This window comes from Sorex fumeus, unplaced genomic scaffold, assembly GCF_029834395.1.
Source record: "Sorex fumeus unplaced genomic scaffold, SorFum_2.1 ptg000079l, whole genome shotgun sequence".
Classification (NCBI taxonomy): domain Eukaryota; kingdom Metazoa; phylum Chordata; class Mammalia; order Eulipotyphla; family Soricidae; genus Sorex; species Sorex fumeus.
In genome coordinates, this window is record NW_026606136.1 from 4,022,784 (window position 1) to 4,031,423 (window position 8,640).

At 42.4% G+C, this 8,640-nt stretch overlaps 1 pseudogene; it reads right to left on the bottom strand.

Moving 5' to 3' along the window:
• Positions 1 to 783: 783 nt before the first annotated feature.
• Positions 784 to 2,587, bottom strand: LOC130038774 (centrosomal protein of 57 kDa-like; annotated as a pseudogene).
• Positions 2,588 to 8,640: the final 6,053 nt, after the last annotated feature.

Below are 8,640 nucleotides of genomic sequence, written 5' to 3' on the forward strand. Positions count from 1 at the left end.
TTTGACCCAGCAATACCACTCCTGGGAATATATCCCAGAGAGGTAAAAAAGTATAGTCAAAGTGACATCTGCACTTGTTTGTTCATTGCAGCACTCTTTACCAATAGCCAGAATCTGGAAAAAACCTGAGTGCCCGAGAACAGATGATTGGTTAAAGAAACTTTGGTACATTTACACAATGGAGTACTATGTAGCTGTTAGAAAAGATGAAGTCATAAAATTTACATACAAGTGGTATCATGCTAAGCGAAATGAGTCAGAAAGAGAGGAATAGACATAAAAAGATTGCATTCATCTGGGGAACATAAAGTAACAATATAGGAGACTAACACCCAAGAATGGCTGAGATTAGTACCATTAATTTTGCTCCAGGGCTTGGAGGCCAACCACACATGCTAGGGGGAAAGTCAGCTCAGATAGAGAAGGGAGCACTAAATAAAGGGTGTTGGGAGGATCCTCCTAGGATGGGAGAAGCAAGCTGAAAGTAGACCATAGACCAAACATAATTGCCACTCAATGCCTCTTTTGCAAACCACAACACCCAAAAAGAGAGCGAGAACAGAAGGAAATGCCCTACCACAGAGGCAGGGTGGGGTGGGGAGGATGGGGGGTGGGAGGGATACCTGGATCCGTGGTGGTGGGAAATGGGAACTGGTGGAGAGATGGGTATTTGATCATTGTATAATTGAGATCCAAGCACAAAATTTTTAACTCTACAACTGTACCTCATGGTGTCTCACTAATAAAAATTTTAAAAAGAAACAAAAGAAGACACACACATAAAAAAGTACACTCATACTGAATATCAATAAAAGTAAATATCCAAGAGATTCTTCAAAGTTTTGAAATTTAAAACCATAATTAAGTGAACAGAGTAGCATTCCAGATTTAAAAAATAGTAAATGTATGTTTTACATTACCATTCTCTCTTCACTCCAAAATCTCATTTACTTCATTTTTTTTACTTTTAAAAATATTGTTATAACTTTCACAGTTAATTGGCTTTAAGTAATTAAGTACTTCTAAAAATTTTAACAGATTAAAATTAATATAGTTATATCTAATACTGATCAATGTTTGAAATGTGAAAAAGCGAAGAATTCTCTTAAATATGTATAAATATTTAAATTTAGAAAACCACCAACAGCTGAAACAAAGTACCTGTAATGGCTAAACTAGAAAGGAGAACTGGGGAATTCACACCAGGGGAGATTTAAGCAAGCACTGCCTCTGATACAGCCTCACAGTTTGATCATTCAAACCTAATTTTATTTAGATGTATAAAGGTCTATTGTAAAAAAAATCACACCCACGAATTTAAAAATTGCTAACTTGTTTACAAAGTGCAATATATATGAACAGCAAATTCCCCTGAAACTGACTGTGGGACTCTAGCCTCCAGAGCTGCCCTGGTTTTCATTCAGGTCACTGGACACTTGAGGGATGCAGGAGAAAAGTGTGTATGATGCTGTAATGCAGCCTGGGCCCTTAACACCTGCTAAGTGACCCCAACACCACAGAGTGTGAGGCTGCAAAGTAAATGGCAATATCTGATTGATGAGGTACAGATTATTCATAATAAAATTTATGACCTGGTACCAGTTAGTAATCCCAACACAAACTACTGCTTTGTAATGAATTCTGAATGGTTTGCATTTCTTTCAGTAACTGAAGATTCTTCCTGCTTTTTTCTCCAGGTTTCACTTTGGCAATGTCCTTCTTGTTTGTGGTCCCTAAAATCCCAGAGCAACAACTGCTATTTCCTTCTTCGCCAAAAGTCTTTTTGGTGGTTCTTAAATCCTTTTCTTCTCTGTCTTCTGCTTCTCGAACTGAGCTTGGTATTTCCGAACTTTATTTATCTGAGCAACTTTTGCTTCCATCTTTCCCACTAACACTTCTAGTTCACACTCTAAGTTGTCTTTCAATTCAACCGTTGGTGACTCTTGGATAAGTTTTGAAATCTGATGGTGGTCACAGCTCATTTGCCCAAATTCATCCTGCAGGGTCTGTAAGACCCCAGACAGCTATTCATTAATGCTGCTAGAGGATGCAGGAATCCCCGATTTCTTGCTCAGAACACTTCACAAAGACACCTGCTTAGTTAAAGGAACACTGTTGGCCACTCGATTGTTGCACGAGATTTTACTGTGCTGCTTCATCAGGTGCAAGATGTGCTGGACGTTGGCTACCACAGCGTGGCTGTGACTGGTGGACTTCCCAGCTATAAATGGCATGTCACCCAAGCACAATCTATAATGTGGCTGCACAGAAAAGTAGTTCCTGGGCCCTTTATTTTCTGGTGGTTTTGGCTTCTTTTTTTCATTCTTCTTACACTGGGAACACAGGGGGCTGTCTTATCTTCAAGGATAAGTCTATTTGCTTCAAGGCCCATCTGCAACTTATCTGCCTTAGCTTGCATGTATTTCCTTTCCTTTTCTCTTCATAGAGTTTTGCTTCCAACTCTTGCATTTTTTTTTTCTGCAAGGACTTGTATTGTGGTAAGCTTGTACTCCTGCTCAAGAAGATCCAGTTTTTCAAGCTGCTTCTGAACATGTGTTTGATCATGCTGTCATTCTCTTTCTAGGGAAACCTGTTTCTCTAAGACAGATGTCCTCTCCATTTCAGCATGTTGTATCATAAAGATAAAGATAAAGATAAAGGCCCTCCCGTTGATCGTCGATTTGCTCGAGCGGGCCCAGTAACATCTCCATTGGAGACTTTGTTGTTACTGTGTCTGGCATATCGAATACTCTCGGTAGCTTGCCGGGCTCTCCGAGAGGGGCGGAGGAATCGAACTCGGGTCGGCCATATTGGCCGCTTGTAAGGCGAACGCCCTACCCGCTGTGCTATCGCTCCAGCCCATGTTGTATCATATTTCACATATATTCCAACTGCTTTTCTAAAAGATTACATTTATTTTCTGCAGCCAATAACTGAGATGCCAATTCTTGATTATGCCTCGATTCCTCATTTTTTGAGTTCTCCCTTTCCTGTATCTGCTCATCGAGTACTTTCTTATATTCAGTTGTTTCTCTAGACAAGGTTTTCACACTTTCTTCTACCTGAATCCTTTCAAGTTCCAAGCATCAAATCTTATCTTGAAGATTCCTCAGAGCAGAAAAAATTGCTCTGCTGTTGCTCTCAGGGTAGGTGACTGTAGGCTTGCTGGGGGAGCATCACGGGTCACTGTTCAGGAAAGGCTTATCGGGATGGTACACTACGTATGGAGAGGAAGAATGGCAAACCACATTTCCACTGGACTTCAATGTTTCAGCGAGAGCGCCAACGCCGCTGCCACTACCATCTTCCTGCCGCCAGGTCACACTCCTGATCCTGTTGAGCCCAGAGTCTAAGGTCACAAAGTTCCACATTACCTGGGTTCCGTAGGACTTCACTTATGTGTGAAACTCGGCCCAAGCAAGTGGGGAGTGGCCTTGAGCATGGCAGCAATTGAGTTGTGGAGGTTTATGGCTGCCAGAGCTGGGTCCTTTGAGATAGGGAGGGCTCTCACTTGTCTCTCTCTGGGGCGCCCCATGTGAAACAACCTGAGGTGGAGTGCAGTGCATGGTTATGGGGGCCTTATGTTATGCTCCCTTTCAGGAGAAATAGCCAGGTGATCTGGATGGTGGCTGATCTCCACATTACTTTTTTTTTAATTCTATTCTGAATCTAAATTTATTATTTTATTATTATCCCCCCCCCTTTTTTGATTCAGCTACAAAGCTTTCATGTTTGAGCTTCAGTCATACAATCATCAAACACCCATCCCTTCACCAGTGCACATTTTCCACCACCAAATTCCCCAGTATTACTGCCCCTCCAACCCCCATTTAAACCCTTCCTCTGCAGGTGTTGAGCTGAGCCAGAGGTGGTTTGTGGATGTGTTCCCACATACCCAACTTTTGGCCATTTAATTTCTTGGTAAACTTGGTTCCAAGTTTTTGGGGTCTGGCCAAAGGCACAGGGGCAATTTTTGGGGTATCAGGAAGCCTGAAGGCACCATCGGGTGCTGATGCAATTGTTCCACAGGTACAGGTTGACCTGCTAGCAGCACAATACTCCTAAGCATTTATGTTTTGATATTATTTTTGTTTAGTTTTTATATTCTAAAGTTTTAAGGCAGAGGATCTCTGTTTCCAGTCCCGTTGAACCTGGAGCCCGAGGTCACAAAGTTCTGCTTTACCTGATTCTGTGGGGCTTCACTCATGCATGAGGCTCAGCCTGAACAGTCCAGAAAGTGCCCTGGAGCGTGACGGTGGCTGGATAGTGGATGTAGTGGAGGTCGGCCGATATTTTATTTCATTGACTCTTCAATGTCACCCTCGAGAACATCATGCGACGGCTGGAATGAGAAGAAATGAGAGTGAAGATAGATGGTCAGCAACTACACCACCTCCGCTTCGCTTATGACATCAATCTAATAACAGCAAACATTAGCCAAGAGGCACAAATGCTGGCGGACTTTGCCATGAGTGTGGAAAGGTCGGACTGCAGCTGAATATCAACAAGACAATGTTCATGAAATACAAACTAATCCCTGGCTTTCCATTTGCTCTCAATGGAATGAACATCTCTGAGTGCCCCAGCTATGTGTACCTGGGTTGAGAACGCAACATGAGGAATGATTTGGCACCAGACCTGCACAGGAGGAAGAGAGTGGCATGGAACGCCTTCAAGAGTGTCTAAGAAGTTGTTAAGAGGATGAAGAACCCCCAGGCCCCAGGCACATCTTTTTGATTCCACCATTCTTCCTGCACTAACATACGCCTCGTAGACCTGGGTCCTATGAAAATAGGACGAGAACACTATTCAGGTATCCCAAAGAGGTATCAAAAGAGTTATGCTTGGAATATCACATTTCACCCAAATAAGAGAAAGAATTCGAAATTCCAACCTCTGCCTATAATCAAGAATCAGGGACACTGTCTTGTTTGCCAAGGCATTGAAAGTCAGATGGGCTGGACACGTAATGCAATTTAGGGACAACCGCTGGACTAGAACTGTTACCAACTGAATTACACAGGACATCAAAAGGACACGTGGCTGCCCACCTATGTGGTGGTCATATTTCTTCGTCAAAATTCTGAACAAACGGTTTGAGGCTTTTTGTGTTCCTGGGGCGAGCAGATGCCATTGGGCTACAATAGCACGCAACAGGGATGAATGGAAATGTTACTGGTGCCCACTCGAGCAAATCAAAGATTAACCGGATGACAAGTGATACAAGTGCAGTGATTCTAAAGTTTTAGTAAGACCTACCTAAGTTTGATTTTCTTTTTAGGTCTTAAAGATTGCTTGGAACTCAGGGCTTTTTTCAAAGTATACCATGATGCCATTTTTTCAGTGTGATTGATGTGTATCTGTTTTCAATTTTTTATGCCTTCAAATATCTATATCCTTTTTCAGGTAATTTTACCGCTGTTCCCATCAATGCATTTGATGTCTCTCGACCTTGAACTTGTCAATCACTTGTTTTAGTTAATAAAATTGTCATAGGTGAGAGAAGTGACTCTCCAAGAGAAGTAGGTCTCCTGGGTATCACTTGTATCACTTGTCATCCCATAATCTTCGATTTGCTTAAGCGGGCACTAGTAACATTTTTATTTGTCCCTGTCACGTGCTAGTATAGCCCAATGGCATCTGCTCGCTCCAGGAACACGAAGAGCCTCAAACCGTTTGTTCAGGGTTTTGACAAAGAAGTCTGCCCATCTCATAGGTGGACGGCCATGCGTCCTTTTGACATCCCATGGAATCCAGTTGGTAACAGCTCTAGTCCAGCAGTCGTCCCTAAATTGCATTACGTGTCCGGTCCATCTGATTTTCGACGCCTTGGCAAACAAGACAGCATCCCTGATTCTTGATCATCGACAGAGGTCGGAAAATTTAAGAAGAGAACTCCCAGAATGACCACCAACTGGGAGCTCTTTGGCACTATTCCGGCAACATGGGAAGATGCCGTCATTGGCAACATAGACAAGGAATGCAATTGATTGGTTCAGCACCTCCATGACTGCGCGAGGAATGCCGAGAGTGGGAAAGCCACAAAAAGACACCTGTCTTTGGAAGCTCTGGAGCTCATTCTTCAAGGTGGTTTGGCATGAGCCTCAGGCAACCACAAGCTAATGCCCAAGCTCATAAAGCTGTGCAGAGAAGTGATAAAAGAAGACCTCAAAGAGAGAAGAGCAGCAGTGTTGCCCAATGCGGCAGAAACTGGGAAAAGTATTCGCAACGATTGCCTGTCCTTCACCAAGTACAAGACCAAGATGACCGCCCTCTGATGTCCTGATGGATCTATCACATCTTCCAGAAGGGCAATGGAGAAGATTATCCACAACTTCTACTCGGATCTCTTTGATAACCTCACCACCTGCCCACATACCAAATTCTGCATACCAAATTCCGCAGGATGGCTGTCATTCCCAACATTCGCCCTTCTAAAATCCGACATGACATTTCATCAGTAAAGAAGCAAAGAGCACCCGGTCCAGACAATGTCAGACCCAAACACCTGAAGAATCTGCCGCCAGTGCTCATCAATACACTGGCTTGGCTCTTCACATGCTACCTGTCTGAGTTCAAGGTTCCGCCCCAGTGGAAAACCAGCAGGACTGTTCTGTTATACAAGAAGGAAGACATCACGACATCGGCAACTATCACCCAATCTGCCTGTTGTCTGTCGTCTACAAGTTGTTCACTCGAGTTATCCTGAATAGAATAGGTAGAACACTAGATGAAGGACAACCATGCGAGCAAGCCAGGTTCTGAAAAGGATTCAGCACAATCGACCATATCCACATAGTGACCAAGCTCATTGAGGTTTTGCAAGAGTTCAAGATGCTGCTCTCTCTAACATTAATTGATTTAAAGAAGGCCTTTGAAACAGGTCTCCTGGGTAACTCATGAAATGTTGATGGTCACCTGACTTTCATCTGTCTCACCTAAAGTATTGGGGGGAAGGGGCACATCAAGCAGCACTTAGTACTTACGCCTAGCTCTGTGCTCAGGGATTACTCCTGGCAGACAGTGGGAACCATATGGGGTGCCCAAGATCAAACCCGGGTCTGCTCATGCAAGGCAAGCATCTTGCCTGCCGTACTATAGCTCTGCTGCCTCTCCCCACCCCCCCAATGTTGTATTTATAAGTGGCCTTTCCTTTACAAAGTTAGTTTTATATTCCAAATTGTCCCCACTTAGGGCTTTCTATGTAGATAAGAATCTGTTACTAAGGCTTTGGCAAGGGGAAGCGCTAGAAACTTTTGGTGGTCTTCTTTCATATTCTTATTGTGATCTTTTGTCTGTTGGAGCTGCTTCTATCAGACGATGGAGTTCAATCCATGCTGTGTTGGAGCCATTTAGAATTTATCTGACCATCTTTTCAGTGTATTACTAGGATTCCAGCCTTAATACTTTTGAGCAACTTTGGGATGAAGACAGTGTAGGTTCGGTAATCCCCATCTTGGTTTTATTACTTCTTAAGGGAGTCCCTTTCTGCCTGTCAATCTGTCTGTCTGCCTGCTTCAAAGTGGTAGTAGACATGATACACACAGAGACTAATAATCTATTTAGGTGACTGGGGTTGCTTTCTTTGCTTCTGTCACCTCTGTGAGAAATAATATTTGCTCAATTGACCAACCTACAGCTTGAAATAAGATACAGCTAGACCCAGCTAACTATAGAGAATTAAATGTAGATAACATCTGTTTAGTGAATGAATTAATGAGTTTAATTTAATGTTAAAATAAAATTTGATGGACTGGGTTAATAGTAAAGCAGGTCTTGTACGCACCTTACCTGGATTCTGTCCCTGGCACCCCATTTGGTCCCTTAATCCCACAAGGAGTGATCCTTGATCACAGAGCCAGGAGTAAGCCCCAAGGACCAAAAACAAAAAGTTTATTAAAGTCAAAAGACAGTTCTGAACCTGTATTTTGTTTTCTCTCTATCCCTAAACCACAAATAAATTATTTCTGGGTAACGAGGAGGCTGGAAAATAAATCAAGTTGGAAAATAAATAATGAAAAAAATAAGGTTGGAAAATAAATAATAAATAAATTGTTTTAAGTTAATTTTTCTTCCTTAGATTAACATTCCCTTTTCTGACCAAGATTCTCGAGCTCAGTATGAACAGACTTGTCTTTCTTTATCTGTCAACAGGATGTAGGTTCATGTTTGTTCCTGAATACCCTGATTGCCAAATATTATAACAACAGTTAATGGGAGCAGGAAATGATCTTTCTACTATAGTTTACACGTTAGGCACAATTTAAGCAGGGTGGACAAGTGAATAAATGGAGGTATGAAGGTTTTTATCCTGTACTAAGTGTTGGGGTAAAACTGTTCCCCAACAGCTTCCCCCAACAACTAAATATGACTATAATGCAAAATACTTGGACTCACTTATTAAACAACGTATAAGTTTATATTTGATTCTGAATCATGTACCCCAGTCAACAGGCTATTTAGAAAGAAGAAAATGCCCTTACTTTATAGCAAAGAGCTCCAACTTGAGATCCTTAATCTTCCAAGTCGTGGAGGGGCTGTATCTGCACAAGTCCCACTGTATCATTGTCTCTGCTTCCCGTTTCTACACCTTTTCTCAAACCCTACCAGTGGCATTGTAGTAACTCATTTTCATTTGGC